At 32.7% G+C, this 17500-nt stretch overlaps 1 pseudogene; it reads right to left on the bottom strand.

The window, feature by feature from the left end:
* Nucleotides 1–17500, bottom strand: part of LOC137651361 (nephrin-like) — a 77167-nt pseudogene that overhangs the window by 19732 nt on the left and 39935 nt on the right.

Raw genomic sequence — 17500 nt, 5'->3', positions numbered from 1 at the left:
GTTTTAAAAAGACATAAAATACACTTAAAAAAGTATTATAGAAATACTCTGAGGTTCATTTCATAAGTACTTTTCAGCTAGGAAGTGGCTCATCGCAATGGTATAATTTTAATTACTTACGCCAACATACACACAAACAAACAATCAATCATAATGATAAACGAACCAAGTTTCGATTAACACTAATTACAACTTTTCTTCATGCAGTAAATTGGAAATTACTACTGTACAAGCGACTTGTTACTAGTAGTAATTTTTCGTCTGTTACTAGTAGATGTTACCAGTAGTGATTACTCGTCTGTTACGAGTTGATGTTACTTGTAGTGATTATTCGTCTGTTACCAGCAGTTGTTACTAGTAGTGATTATTCGTCTGTTACTAGTAGTGATTATTCGTCTGTCACTAGTAGTTGTTACTAGTAGTGATTATTCGTCTTTTACTAGTAGTTGTTACTAGTAGTGATTATTCGTCTATTACTAGTAGTGATTATTCGTCTGTCACTAGTACTTGTTACTAGTAGTGATTATTCGTCTTTTACTAGTAGTTGTTACTAGTAGTTGTTACTAGTAGTGATTATTCGTCTTTTACTAGTAGTTGTTACTAGTAGTGATTATTCGTCTGTTACTAGTAGTGATTATTCGTCTGTCACTAGTAGTTGTTACTAGTAGTGATTATTCGTCTTTTACTAGTAGTTGTTACTAGTAGTGATTATTCGTCTGTTACTAGTAGTGACTGTTAGTCTGTTACTAGCAGTTGTTACCAGTAGTGATTATTCGTCTGTTACTAGTAGATGTTACTAGTAGTGATTTTTCGTCTGTTACTAGTAGTGATTATTCGTCTGTCACTAGTAGTTGTTACTAGTAGTGATTATTCGTCTGTTACTAGTAGTGATTATTCGTCTGTCACTAGTAGTTGTTACTAGTAGTGATTATTCGTCTGTCACTAGTAGTTGTTACTAGTAGTGATTATTCGTCTGTCACTAGTAGTTGTTACTAGTAGTGATTATTCGTCTGTTACTAGTAGTGATTATTCGTCTCTGTTGACATAGTTTCTAAATTCTCTTTAGGAAAAATATTAAATTTTCATGAAATCAATTATTCTCGTATATAAAACGCCTTAGTGTTTTTCCGAATCATATGATAATTATTCAAATCGGTAACATTATTTTCCTTGTTTCTATTAAGTAGGAAAATTTATAGATTATTGTTAAACCACATCATGGAAAAAACATTTTCCTTTTTTTTGTGTAATGGTGTTCCATGATTATTGTTCCAACCGAGCGATTAGTTATTATGAAAATCGTGTTCCATGTTCTTCGTATGTGGTTATCATCCTCATCATCTCCTTCTAGGTCTATTGAAGCAAAGGGCCTCGGTTAGATTTCGCCAGTCGTCTCTATCTTGAGCTTTTAAATTAATACTTCTCCATTCATCATCTCCTACTTCGCGCTTCATTTACAAAATTACAGCTAACCCCGTGCAAGGGAAGCACTTAAGAACATTTGTCATGTTAAATGATACATTCCCAGGATTAATTCTATTCCAAATTACAAAAAAAAAAAAAAAAAAAAAATCTACTTTCCTTCAGTGAAACAATTCCAGAATCTTAATTATACAGAGAATAGAAAACGGGCTAAATAGGTTTTCGTATAGAAAACGGGAGACCAAGCCGTTCATATTTCCAGAATGTGGAACAGTTCCAGAATGTGGAACAGTTCCAGAATTAGTTTTTTCATCCGAGGAGAGGGAAAAGACTGAAATGAAAGGAAATGACTAAAATATATGGAAATGACTAAAATATATGGAAATGACTAAAATATATGGAAATGACTAAAATAAAAAGGAATCTTTTTTACCCGAGTAAAAGGAAATGGCTAAATTCTCCCATCCTTTGTCATTGGCCTTATACGAGGGCAGCCACGCCAGGGTCACAGACTCCCAGTTAGTTAATGCTAGATACATGTAGAGGAAATAACAGAGGGTTTTGTCTACTCTCCAAATTAGTAAGCTCCTGCCGGATCATCGGCTCATTGGTCACGGTGATGATGAGGATGATGATGATGATGATGATGATGATGGAGGCCTTGTTATGATTTCCTACGGAGATATGTTTGTTTATGTTGTATTTATTATTTGCTGTTGGCGTTAATGACTTAAAATAAGGAGAATTTGGGGAAGTTAAAATGGTAATGGAGATGAAATAAGATTCAAGAACGTGAAACAGCAAGAGGAAACATTAAAGTGAAAGGAAATGATTGTCATTTGATGTTATTTATATATCATAATCTAGTTTATTTTGTGTTTTATCATAGGCTACATATTACATCTAAGAATCTCCTTAACTTGGGTACATTATTTCAAATTATTCATCATCATCCTCATCTCCACCTACGCCTATTGACGCAAAGGGCCTCGGTTAGATTTCACCAGTCGTCTCGATCTTGAGCTTTTAATTCAATACTTCTCCATTCGTCATCTCCTACTTCCGATTCATAGTCCTCTACCATGTAGGCCTGGGTCTTCTAGTTCTTCAAATTATTACCTCATACATTTTATTTTTGGGTTTTACCTCGTATATGATTAAGATTTCTTTGATATTTGAAATTTATAAAATGTACTTTCGCGGACTGTTGCTTAATTTACGATTTTAGGAGTACCTCCATATATACTGTAGATGGTCTTCATGATATGAGTTTTATCTTCTACCACATGATTGTATCTGTCGTTGTTATTTTTCATATATATATATATATATATATATATATATATATATATATATATATATATATACACATATATATACACATATTTATACATATATATGCTGTATGTATATATATATATATATATATAGAAATATACACATATACTGTATATATATATATATATATATATATATATATATATATATATATATATATATATATATATATATAATATGTATATATATATACATATATATATAAATATATATATATATGCATATTTATAGATAAATACATATATATGTATATGTATATATATATATATATATATATATATATAATATATATATTATATATATATATATATATATATATATATATATATATATATACATATACATATATAAATACAAGCTAAACCTTCACCAAATACCACTAATAACAAACAAATATGACCAGTAAACAAAAACAAAAACAAAAAGTAAACATTCTACATACGTTTGACGACAATCGTGGCGTTGGCCATAGCTGGCTCTCCGATGCCATTCTTGGCGACGCAGGTGAAGACCCCAGTGTCCTCAAACGTGACATTCTTGATGGTCAATCCCATGATGTCCTGAGAAAATGAATAAAGAATATTAGCTATGATATTACGAGATTAATTTTCCAATGGCGTATCAATATCAGTATGAAATATTGTAGTTTTTTAACATATTTATTCAACTGTTTACCCTATCAAGAGTATTGACTTAGGAAGAACTTCTTTCTAATGTCTATCAACTCTGATATCTGATTTATTTTTCTTAATACAAATTTTCTTAAATAGTCTTTGCATCTTGATAAAATTTTTTCTCTTTACTCTCAAATTTCTTTTATTTTATATCCTCCTTATAGTATTTTATCTCACGGTTCCTTATATTTTTTATTACATATCATCCTTATTTTATTTTATTTCACTGATCTTGTTTTTATCTGTCTTCTACTTAATAACCATTTCCTCCAATAAATTTTCATATTTCACTCAATTCGTTTTCATGAATTTGTTAATAAGTTAACTTCTTAAAACTTCCAATTTCCTTTTTTTTTCTTTTTTTTTCAATATTCGAATCCCAGATAACTGTCCTTCTCACCAATTCCTTTATTCTCGAAAACTTTGATTTAATTCTATTCAAATTTCTGAAAACCTAATAACTACCCTTTTAACTAATTCCTAAATCCCCCCCAAAACTCAAATTTCCTCTTTTTTTATTTCCAAAACCTTTAACAACCCAAGAAAACTCTAATTTAATTTATTTTTCTTCTAATTTCCAAAACCTTTAGCTACCCAATTCACACTTCCTCCCCCCTCCACTTATCTCCACATTTCCTTCCATCTCCTCCTCCATCGCATCCTTATCCCGATTCACACTTCCTCCTACCTCCACTTATCCCCCACATCTCCTTCCATCTCCTCCTCCATCGCATCCTTATCTCACTCACCTTTGTGGGATGCTGTTCGTGATGAGCCTTGGAGAAGTTGTAGCCTTTAATATTTGTTTTTTTTGTTTCCAAAACCTTTAACAACCTAATTCACACTTCCTCTCTCTTCCACTAATTCCACATTTCCTTCCATCTCCTCTTCCATCTCATCCTTATCCCGATTCACACTTCCTCCCCCCTCCACTTATCCCCACATTTCCTTCCATCTCCTCCTACATCGCATCCTTATACCGATTCACACCTCCTCCCCCCCTCCACTTATCCCCCACATTTCCTTCCATCTCCTCCTCCATCGCATCCTTATCTCACTCACCTTTGTGGGATGCTGTTCGTGATGAGCCTTGGAGAAGTTGTAGCCTTCCCTCTGCCACTTGATTTCCGGTGAGGGCGAGGAGTCCGCCTGACAAACGAGGGTGACGGTTTCCCCTTGGGTTAGGTTCCGACCTCCGGAGACCTCTACGATGGTTGGAGCGTCTGAAAGGAGAGAGAGATGGGAGAGGGTTTATTTTGGGTGGATTTATGTGTAGGGTATGTAAATGTATGTGGTTGTTATGTATGTATATGTATATATTAAGTATATCTAAAAGTATATATACATATATACATATATATACACACACACACACATATATATATATATATATATATATATATATATATATATATATATATATATATAAATTAAGTAATTTTATTATATAGTGGAAATAATAGTGATAACCATATAAATGTCACTATATCATATACTAATACACTCCTGGATTACGTTTTAGTTCCGTGAGCTACTACAACGCACAAGTTTGTTAGTCACATATCATTTTACCAATCAAAAAAAAAAAATAAAAAAAAGATAAATAAGAATATTATCCAAAATCTATCTACTTCAACAAGTTATATTTAAGGAAGAAACACATACAAATCAATCGAATTTACCCATTCAACTTACATTTAACATTAATGGATATATTCCTGACGGAGGTGCCCTCGTCATTCGTGGCCTCTACAGTATAGAACCCCGCCTGGCTCTTCGTCACGGAGGAGATATTCAAGAAGCCCCCCGACATGACAACCTCCTCGTACCGCTTCCAGACGTAGGTGATGCCGGCTGGGTTGCCCACGGCGCTGACGTTGACGGCGACATTTTCCCCTTCGGAGACGTCGAGGGTTTCCAGAGGGGTGGAAGTCCATATTGGAGGGTCTGGAATGTGATGTAGAAGGGGAGGCGTGTCAGAGGGACTTCATAGGAGCTAGTGTACGTGACCCGTCACAAAGTAAGGCTTGATATTTAGATGGATTTGCATACACACAGATTCGACCCTTCGCACCACCCTCTTATCAGGGTATGGTACTTCGCTTCCCTTTTACTCGACGGGCGTGGAGACCGAGTAGTCGTACATTTTGAAATGCTGCTCAGCGTGACAGGAAAGGAATATATGTATATATATATATATATATATATATATAGATATATATATATATATATATATATATATATATATATATGTGTGTGTATATATATATATATATATATATATATATATATATATATATATATATATATATATATATATATATATATACACACACACACACACACACACATATATATATATATATATATATATATATATATATATATATATATATATTTATTTATTTATTTAAAACTTGCTCTTCATTATATATGGGAGATGAGTGCTTGTTTTTCAAATGCTAGATTAATGATATAGGTGAAGGAGTTTCTGAAATATAGAAAAGGACGGGGGGGGGGTGGCATTAAGTGAATAATGCTATGTATGAATGGATGTTCACATTATTTCATGGAATACTCAAATGGAAATAGAATATTTGAGAGCAAGATTTAATAAGATGTGCAGTGATTATCAGTGTAAAGGCAGTGAGAGGGATTGTATATATATTGAAGTTCCTTAGAAGATTTGGTATAGTGAATAAAATGGAAGAGGTGGTGTTTAGTGAATCTTGGGAGGAATTAAAAAAGATAATGTAGGACCGAAAATGAATATGAGTAAAAGTACAATAATGTCCAATAAAAATGCAGAGAGACAAAGAATACAAGTAATGGAGACTAGAGGATCTGGAAAAGTGATGATTCTGGAAGAGGTATAAAGGAATAAATAGGAGTAGGAATTCCTGACATGATCTGAAGGCTCTCCATTCCAGACCTCGGGGTCTGGAACAGTGAGCCAGCGAATCCTAAAGCGGTCCAGAGAAGTGATAAAAGCTGAGGTAAAAGACTATAAAGTGGGTGTTCTGATTCAAATTCAAGGAGAGAGAGAGAGAGAGAGAGAGAGAGAGAGAGAGAGAGAGAGAGAGAGAGAGAGAGAGAGAGGATAGTCAATAAAACTAGAGTATGAGAGATATGAAATATGACTTCAAAGGACTTAAAATCTAAAGATTCCAAAAGGGAACTATAAATAAAAGTTTAGGATTCCAATATCCATTTATCTAGAGGACCAAGAGGACCTAGAGAGAGAGAGAGAGAGAGAGAGAGAGAGAGAGAGAGAGAGAGATTTCTCAAATTAGGGCTTTTTTATACAAAAGGTAGAGGCCATACATTTATTCGAGGGTCAATTGGGATGACGAGATTAATATCAAGTCTATGATTACAAACTAATCTATTAATAATTTCAGTTACTTCAATAGGATTAGCAAGTTAAGTGTCATGATGATATTAGCCTTATAATTCTGGCAGGAGATTAATATATATATATATATATATATATATATATATATATATATATATTTATATATATATATATATATATATATATATATATATATATATATATATATATGTATATATATATATATATATATATATATATATATACATATATATATGCATATATATATATATATATATATATATATATATATATATATATATATATATATATATATATATATATATATATATTCATATAAATATATATCTATTGTTCATAGTTTCGAGTTTAATTTGATCATGAATTTCATATATGTATTCTAGAAAAGGTCTATTTCAGTATGATTTGAAGTTTGGCATCGAAATTAAATGAAAAATAACCTTTAAATTGATCATGAATTGTACATATATATTCCAGTGATGCTGGCCCGATTATTTCAGTATGCTTTGAAGTTTGGTATCAAAAGTGAATCAAATGCCCTTAAAGAAGTATTCTATGAAAAAAAAATAGAATAGTGAAATAAAACAAAAGAAACGATAAAGGAAAAAAAATCTTACAATGAAAATTTTTTTCCTTAATAAAATATTTCTGACACTGCTTGGAAGAGCAACTTAGCCGTAACACCAGGTGGTATTATTCGCCGTAACGAGTAATGGAAAGGTATGAGACAAAAATAAATGAATATTTCAAACCTTCTTTGAATTCCAAGGGCATTCATATCTTCAGATTCGCGTGTGATATTAAATTCTCAGAAGGCACGCAGGGCTCGTCTTACAACCCCCTCCCCCAGGTCTTAACCCCCTAAGGTCTTAACACCCGAGGTCTTAACCCCACACCTTCAGGTCTTAAACCCCTCCCCCCTAGTCTTCTTCCAAGTATTAACTCCCTCTTCCTTCCTTTACTATTTTTCCATGGATACTAGGGAGTGGGATTCTCCCAGAGACGGAAGATGTCACAATCCTCTGTTTGCATATCATAAATTTCAAGGTTACTTTTTTATTCTTTTCTTAGAAATATATATATTTTTTGGGGGGCGTTGGGCATTATCGTATATATCCTCATTAGTTATTGATTTTGGATTATGTTATGAATTAGGATAGCCATTTGCATATTAAAAGTTTCGTGGTTACTTTTTTGTTATTTTAGATTTTTTGCGTTTGGCATTATTATACGGATATTAATTCCCGATTTAAGAGTATGATACGCATTGAGTAGAAGAGAGATATTTAGAATATAACCGGAAAAGACTAACAACTATTTAATAAAAATTCTTTGGGACAATACACAAAACAGTGAATATTAAAACTAATAAATATTAAGAATAAAGGAAGTTACGTGTATTTGGAAAAAGAAAAAACAACATAAACAAACTAAATCAAGTAAATGAAACGTGAAATGATTTTAAAATAAGATGGAATTTAACTTCGAACTCTGATATTTCCTGTTGCTACTGGAGGTGGGATATTAAAAAGGATTCTTCAATGTGAATAAAAATATTCATATATGTCAACAAAAACTTCTTCAGGAGAAAGTAATTTGTTCTTTGTTCGTTTCGAAAAAACTCTGTGTTTTTTAATAATTCATATATATATATATATATATATATATATTTATATATATATATATATATATATATATATATATATATATATATACATATATATATATATATATATATATATATATATATATATATATATATACATACATATATATAAATATATGGATATTATATGCATATGAATATATATATATATATATATATATATATATATATATATATATATATATATATATATATATATATATAAATATATACATATAAATATAAATATATATATATATATATAATATATATATATATAAATATATATATATATATATATATATATATATATATATATATATATATATATATATATATATATATATATATATATAATATATATATATATATATATATATATATATATATATATATATATATATATATATATTGGATAAGAAAGACTTATTTTCCAATGGGTAAATCCACCTAGGTATTTTTTCATATGTATCATATATAATAGCATAATATTGTCCATTATTTAGGCCTAAAAATATCAGCCACTTATCAGTATCAAACTGAATAAAAGACACAAGTAAAAGTTTAACAAAATAAATACCCACAAGCAGTAGGGTTTTATTTCATTGTTCTTTAGGTCAAGTGTGAGTTGAGATATACATTGTTTACCATTACTCAAAGCTTATTTACTGTAAAAATCATCTTATTGATATCTTAAGAATATGTATATAGTAATTGAAATTTAATCAACGAAAATCATCAAATTCAATTAGCATATATAAGCCATCATCAAAGGTAAAATAAAAATATTGTATATAGTAATTGGAATAAAATGACCGAAAATCATCAAATTTAATTGGCATATAAAATACATCAAAGGCGAGAAAAAATAATTAAAGTTAAATAAAAAGAATGAACAAATAAACACTTTTGCAGATATAACTGAATTCTTTCATAGGTTAATCGAACACTATTAGTAAATTAAATTCAAAATCTAATAAGTGAAAAAAAAAACATGCTTTCTCCAAATCGAAAAAGAAACACGACCAAATTAGAAAGACAAAGTAGCAATCACTCACATCTGACACTTAGCGTCACAGCGTCGTGGGTCGAGGGTCCAACTCCGTTACTGGCTTCACAAGTGTAGACGGCCCCATCATCGTCCCCTGTTACGTTGATTCTCACCGAATGTCTGGAGGATTAAAGATATCAGTCATTTATATAAAAAACTGTATTAATAAAAAAGAAAAATATTAGAGAGATCATTCAGTGACACCTAGTCATAGCTCTCTCAAATTTCATTATATATCATTGCATCTAACAACATTAACTAAAAGGAAAAATATTAGAGAGATCATTCAATGACACCTCATTGTAGCTCTCTCAAATTTCATTATATTTCATTGCATCTAACAATATTAATTAAAAAGAAAAACATTAGAGAGATCGTTCAATGCCACCTAGTTGTAGCTCTCTCAAATTTCATTATATATCATTGCATCTAACAATATTAATTAAAAAGAAAAATATTAGAGAGATCATTCAATGAAACCTAGTCGTAACTCTCTCAAATTTCATTATATATCATTGCATATAACAATATTAATAAAAAAGAAAAATATTAAGAGGATCATAAAATGACACATAGTCGTAAGCTCTCTCAAATTTCATGAAATTTTATTGCCTCTGTACCATGATAATCCACAGTCTTGGGCTAGAGTTCTCTTGCTTGAGGGTACACTCAGGCACACTATTCTATCTGTTTGCTGTTTCTTTCCTCACTGAGCTATTTTCCCCTGTTAATTTGAGCTCTCCCTTGTGGCTAAGCATAGCCAAAACAAAACAAAAAAGGCTCACTCCACATGAGCTGGTTGATGCCACGCGGATTACAAATCAGTGATGATCAAGGTGGCCCCTCACATGCTGTCCGCTCGGAAGAATATCCGAGCGGCAGTGATTTGCAAACCGCGTGCACCGCTAACCCGTTTGGTTCCACTGTAGTGGCTTATATAAACTACAAGGCCGCTCTGGGAAAATCCTCTCGTGTTAATATATGCCTCCTAACAAGCGGGAATATTTCTGTACGGAAAAAAATGCGTTCGTGTGAGGACATGCCTCCTAACAAGCGAGAATATTTCCGTACGGAAAAAAATCCGCTCGTGTGAAGGCATGCCTCCTAACAAGAGGGAATATTTCCGTACAGAAAAAAAAAATCCGCTCGTGTGCAGACATGCCTCCTAATAAGCGGAAATATTTCCCTATGGAAAAAACCACTTATGTGAAGACATGCCTCCTAACAAGAGGGAATATTTCCGTACGGAAAAAAATCCGTTCGTATGAAGACATACCTCCTAAAAAGCTAGACTATATCCGTAAGAAAAAAAAATCTGCTCGTGTGAAGACATGCCTCCCAACAAGAGGGAATATTTCTGTACGGAAAAAAATCCACTCGTGTGCAGACATGTCTCCTAACAACCGGAAATATTTTCTTATGGAAAAAAACGCTTATATGAAGGCATGCCTCCTAACAAGCGGAAATATTCCTGTACGGAAAATATCCTCTCGTGTGAAGACGTGCCTCCTAACAAGCGTAAATATTTCCATTCGGAAAAAAACCGCTCGTGTGAATCGAGCCTAACTTCTAGTAAGGACAGTCATACTTACTTCGTAGTGTGTCCTCCGTACTGCCCAGGCTTGACCTCAATATCCCCATGGTCGACCTCAAAGCCGCTCCTCCACCAACTCACATTGGACATGGGGTTGCTAGAGGCTGACTCGCAGACGAGAACCGCCTGCGTGTCAGCTTTGATCTGCCGGGGACGCGCCTTCACCTTCACTCCTGAAGGGGGAACTAGATTTCCCAAAGGAGAAAAAGTTAAGTTATTTTACTAGGTTCGAATTGGTTTTCCTATTTGATTTACTAGTCTTTCTAGTTAACGTGACGTTTAGTATTTTCATGGGATTTGTCTAAAATAGCCTGTTGGTTAAATAACCCTTGATTAAAAGAGCCTTAGCGTACTATTATATATATACATATTTATAAATAAATATATTTACATATATATATGTATATATATATATATATATATATATATATATATATATATATATATATATATATATATATGTACATATATATATATATATATATATATATATATAATTATATATATATATATATATATATATATATATATATATATATATATATATATATATACATATATATATGTATATATATATATATATGTATATATATATATATATATATATATATATATATATATATATATATATATATACAGAGAGAGAGAGAGAGAGAGAGAGAGAGAGAGAGAGAGAGAGAGAGAGAGAGAGAGAGAGAGAGAGAGAGAGACATAAAGCAATTTTTGCTCACACATAACGCGAAGTGTCGTCGAATTCACTAGGGGAGTCGGTGATGCTGGATTCGTGGCTTCGCACCTGTACTCCGCTCCGTTGTCTGACTCCTCCAGGGAGATTATCAGCTCCGAGACGGCGGATCCACCTTCGTGGCGGGTTTCAACCTCCAGTTCCTGGGGGCCTTTGAACCACTCCAGCGTCGCTAGAGGGTTACCCCCGTTGCTTATGCAGGTCAATGTTAGTTTGTCGTCTTTGCGAAGAGGTCGGCCTGGTTCGTATCCCAAGATGGTGGGTGGTTCGGGAGGTCCTGGATTTGGAGTAAGGTGGTTTTGAAATTTGATAATTTTTATTCTTATTTTAAAAAGAATTTTCAGATTTTTATAATACTACCCATATAGAGCAAAGTATAATCTACTTTTCTTTAAAGCTAAATTCTCAGATTTTTTTTATAATGCTATCAATGTAGATAGCATTATGTATCGCTTTGTTAGATATATATAGAAAAATATATGAAAACTGTTTTCTTGCTAATATCAAATTAGGAATTACTCAAAATATAAACGTTTTTAATTTTTAGTTATTTTCAGCAGTTACAATTATCTAATCTGAATATGAATGGAAAAGTTAAACGATTAAAAAAGAAATTTATTACTATAATTAAAACCGAAAAATTCTCAGTACTATTTTCTCCCATTCCTTACTGAGGAAGACAGACGAACGGTCGTATCTAAATAAGTCCTCTAAATTTAACTATTGTATATTCATCTAATTCCCCAAAACTACATTTTATGCAGACTATAACTAAATGAAACAGTAAATCCAATTTCTTTTACTCTATACTTACGCAAGACACTTATAACCATGGTGTCAATTTTAGTTGACCCAAGAGCCTGGTTCAAAGCGTAACAGTTGACCGTCAGATCCGAGTCGATGGGACGAACCTCATACCGGGTTAGGTTAGTAATAGTGTTCCATCCTCCATTATCAACCTGAGGACATAATGCAGTATTATAACATCACATATCAACAACAATAACAACTTAAACAACAACAAATGCTGCCGTTTCTAATCCACTTCAAGACAAAAGCTTTACACATGTCCTTGGTCATGTCTGTGGTTTGGCCATTTTCATTATCTCGTTGGCCAGTGCGAATTCATGATCGTGGGAGACTTTTCCTTGATCGATCACAGCAAACCAACATAATAAGTGGCCCTGACTAGTACAGCTTTGCTGATCATGGCGATACACAAGCCCTTTCACCATGTTGAGGTATCCCCACTCATAAAGAATATCAACAATACAAGACAAATTATGAATTCAACAGAAGTGTTGGGTAATTTTCATTTTTCATTCAAACAATTTACATTATGATTGTATCTTTTCTTTATATAAAAAGGCCATAATAACAATGATAATACATTGCTTAATTCATCCATTTTCTATTGAGAATGGCTACATCATTGAATAGCTCAGTAAAAATAGCTTTAACTATCATTAACTCTTTGATACTATTGAACACAAATTGGCTAAATTATGTTACATTGATAAACTTCGACAAATATTTTTTATGTAAACTCAAATTCTGATAATCACTTTGTTTTTATCCAATCTTAATTGAAGCCTTGGTGTTACTGTTCTAAAATATTTTATTTTTCCTTGTATCCTTTCCTCACTGGGCTATTTTCCCTGTTGGGGCACCTGGCTTATAGCATCCTATTTTTCCAACTAGGGTTGTAGCATAGCAAATAATAATAATAATAATAATAATAATAATAATAATAATAATAATAATAATAATAATAATAATAATAATAATTTATTAATATAGCGTTTATTCAAATCTCATGAAGTTGATACGTTTCGTTTGCTAGTGTTTTATGAGATAGATGCTAGAATAAACTATTCCTTTAATTACTCATTATAAATTATACTTAGCAATGCGGCCTGTACTGTAAGAGAGAGACAAAAACTTATTCCTGTTATGTTTGACTTGAAGTAATCCTAATTCATGTTGGGTACTTAATCACGGGTGAGTTTAGTAACGTAAATAAAGGAATTCTGACGGGGCAAACCTTCTTGCTGTACCTACTGTACCTATGACAATTCAGATGGCCTTGTTAGTCAGAAAGTTTCCCTTATATTCCATAATTAGTCGAATATTTCTCACAATTTTGTATATTATGCTTTCAATAACAGTTTTCTGCTGTTTGTCAATTCTAATGGTAGTAAGATATTGGGTGCTCCAACCACCTGTCATTTTGACAAAAAAAAAAAAAAAAAAAAAAAAAAAAAAAAAAAAAAAATAGTCGAATATTTCTCACAATTTTGTATATTATGCTTTCAATAACAGTTTTTTTGTTGTATGTCAATTCTAATAGTAGTAAGATATTGGGTGCTTCAACCACCTGTCATTTTGGAGAAAAAAAAAGAGGAAAAAAAAAAACGATTTCTTCAATTAATGGTATTTTATCTTTGTCTGTCTCTCACTCCCTATCTATTTGTCTGTTAGATTGTCTCTTCGTACATCCCACAAGTTTTGAATGTTTGTCTGACTGTCACTAACCTTCTCCCTGTCTATCTCTCGGTCAAATTCGTGGTGCTTTCTTTTGTTAATCCGTCAATCCGTGTATGTATTTGTCTTTTCTTCCTGTATGCTTGGATTTCCTGCGTGTCCAAAGCTCCCTTTTGTGTTTACTCTTTCTCTTCACATTTTTATTTTGTTTTACTGAACTGAAACTGTATTTCGCATTTCGTCAATTCTATTCTGGGCAAGCAGTCGTCTTCTGCTCCATGTATTTCCTCTACAGTCTATCTGTCTCTTTTCCATTCCTTCTAATTTCTCTTTATTTCTCTTTCTACCTATATTTTTCTTACCTCTCCCCATGTCTATATTGCTTCTTGTGTTTGTCGTTTTGTCTTTCTCCTAACTTTCTATCTGCGTTCATCTTTGAATCCTTCTCACCTTATTCACTCTGCTTCCCCATAGATTTCTTACTCCTTCCCCATAGATTCCTTCTCTCTTCTCCATAGACTCCTTCTCCCTTCCTCATAAATTCATTCTCCTTAACCCAAAGATTCCTTACTCCTTCCCCATATATTCCTTCTCCCTTCCCCATAAATTCATTCTCCCCAACCCATAGATTCCTTACTCCTTTCCCATAGATTCCTTCTTCCTTCTCCCATAGATTCAGTCTTCCTTCCCCATAGATTCATTATCCCTAACCCATAGATTCCTTTTCCCTTACCCATAGACTCCTTCCCTTCATACTCCATTCTTCCTCATAGATTCGTTCTCCCTTCCCCATAGATTCATCCTCCCTTCCCATAGATTCATCCTTCCTTCCCCATACATTCATCCTCCCTTCCCCATAGATTCAATCTCCCTTCCCATACATGCTTCCTCCCTTCCTCATACATTCATCCTCCCTTCCCCATACATTCATCTTCCCATCCCTATACATTCATCCTTCCTTCCCCATAGATTGCTTCTCTCTTCCCAATACATTCATATTCCCTACCCCATAGATTCCTTCTCTCTTCCGCATACATTCATCTTCCCTACCCCATAGATTCCTTCTCCCTTCCCCATACATTCATCCTCCCTACCCCATAGATTCCTTCTCCCTTCCCCATACATTCATCTTCCCTAACCCATAGATTCCTTCTCCCTTCCCCAAACATTGATCTTCCCTACCCCATAGATTCCCTATTCCTTCTCTTCATACTCCTTCTACCTTCCCCATACATTCATCTTCCCTACCCCATACATTCCTTATTCCTTCTCTTCATACTCCTTCTACCTTCCCTACGTCCCTCTCACCTTCTCTGTCCTGGACGTCGCTCCGGGCGGCGTCTGTCCGTTAATGACCAAGTTAACGTCCGCCGGAGGATTCGAATTCTCCGCGACGCAGCTGACGGAGATGACGTCACCCACTTTCACTTCGCTGGGGCCCGAGATGGTGACTTCCGAGGCGGCGACTTCACAGGGGGAGGGGGGAGAGAGGAGATTAGTTGATAGATTGCATAGATTGGCGTTATATAGGATATATAATTTGATAAGGATGAATTTATATACTCAATGAAAATGAGGAAATAGAGATTAGAAATAATACTTGATAGGAAGAGTATTATATGTTTATCTAGGTAAATATATAGGTGCATATATAGGTATGTATTATAAATATATGTATATATATATATATATATATATATATATATATATATATATATATGTCTATACATATAATACATACATATATAAATATATATATATATATATATATATATATATATATATATATATATATATATATATATATATATATAGATATATATATATATATATATATATATATAGATATATATATATATATATATATATATATGTATTTATATATAATAATAATAATGATAATATTAATAATAATAATAATAATAATAATAATAATAATAATAATAATAATAATAATAATAATAATTGATGCGTCCACTCACAATTAACCCTCAGTTGTATTTCAGCTTTCTTGGGCTGCGTCGTCATGGAATTCATGACGTGACACTCGTACTTCGCCAGGTTATCCGACGCCTCGACCTCGAACTCGTACTCGTTGACGGCGTAGTTCCGGTGCTTGTTGAAGTTCTTGTCGATCTGCAGGCCGTTCTTGTACCAGAAGACCTCCGGGAGCGGGTTCCCTCCCCGGGCCCGACAGACGAGGGTCTTCCTGTCGCCGGCCCGGACGATTTCCCCTTCGGTGTAGCCCGTGATCTCGGGGGCGCCCGGTTCGTCTGTAGTAGAGATTCGGAGGTAGGTGAGATTTTTTTTTTTTTTTTTTTTTTTTTTTATAGAGGTATAGATATGTGGTCGTTGCATGCTCGTGTGTATTATGTGGTTTGAATAGGTTATGATGTAGATGTGTTCATACTAATTCATTGATAGGATATATACAGTACACATATGTATATATATACATTCATTAATGTATTAATTTATATATAATTATATTTATATATACATATGTATATATAAATATATGTTTACATATATAGCATGTATATGTATGTATATATATATATATATATATATATATATATATATATATATATGTATATATATATATATATATATATATATATATATATATATATATATATATATATATATACCCTAAACATTTCTAAAGGTAACATCAGGAACCTTTTATTCCTCAGTAACAATTAACTCATCCAGAACATACAACTCACGTACCCTAACATAAAAAAAAAAAGACCTTCAACACAATGAGCATAAAATACTGGACTCACAATGCACATCCAGCCTGACTTTGGCCACCATCTGCGTATTGGAGTCTTCCAGCGCCGGGTGAACAGCTCGGCAGCTGTACTCTATTCCGTTGTCTGAATGCGTCGGGTTAAAGGTTATCGTCGTCAACAAGGTTTTTAAGTTCAGGTTGGATTCGGAGGTCTCCTTCGTGTCGATTTGGGAGTCTGGAATGAGGAAAGTGGAAATTAGGAAAATAGTTAGAAAATTCTATATAATTAGTAAGTTTATCAATATAATTTGCGTTTATAATCGTATAGATGTTTCCCAGGCCACTGCAGGACAAAGGCCTCAGACATGTCATTCAGACTACCATTGATTAATATATATTTTCAGATAAAGAGGAGCTTATAAACAATGTTATAA

This window comes from Palaemon carinicauda, chromosome 12, assembly GCF_036898095.1.
Source record: "Palaemon carinicauda isolate YSFRI2023 chromosome 12, ASM3689809v2, whole genome shotgun sequence".
NCBI lineage: Eukaryota > Metazoa > Arthropoda > Malacostraca > Decapoda > Palaemonidae > Palaemon > Palaemon carinicauda.
This window is presented reverse-complemented; position numbering and strand designations above follow the sequence as displayed.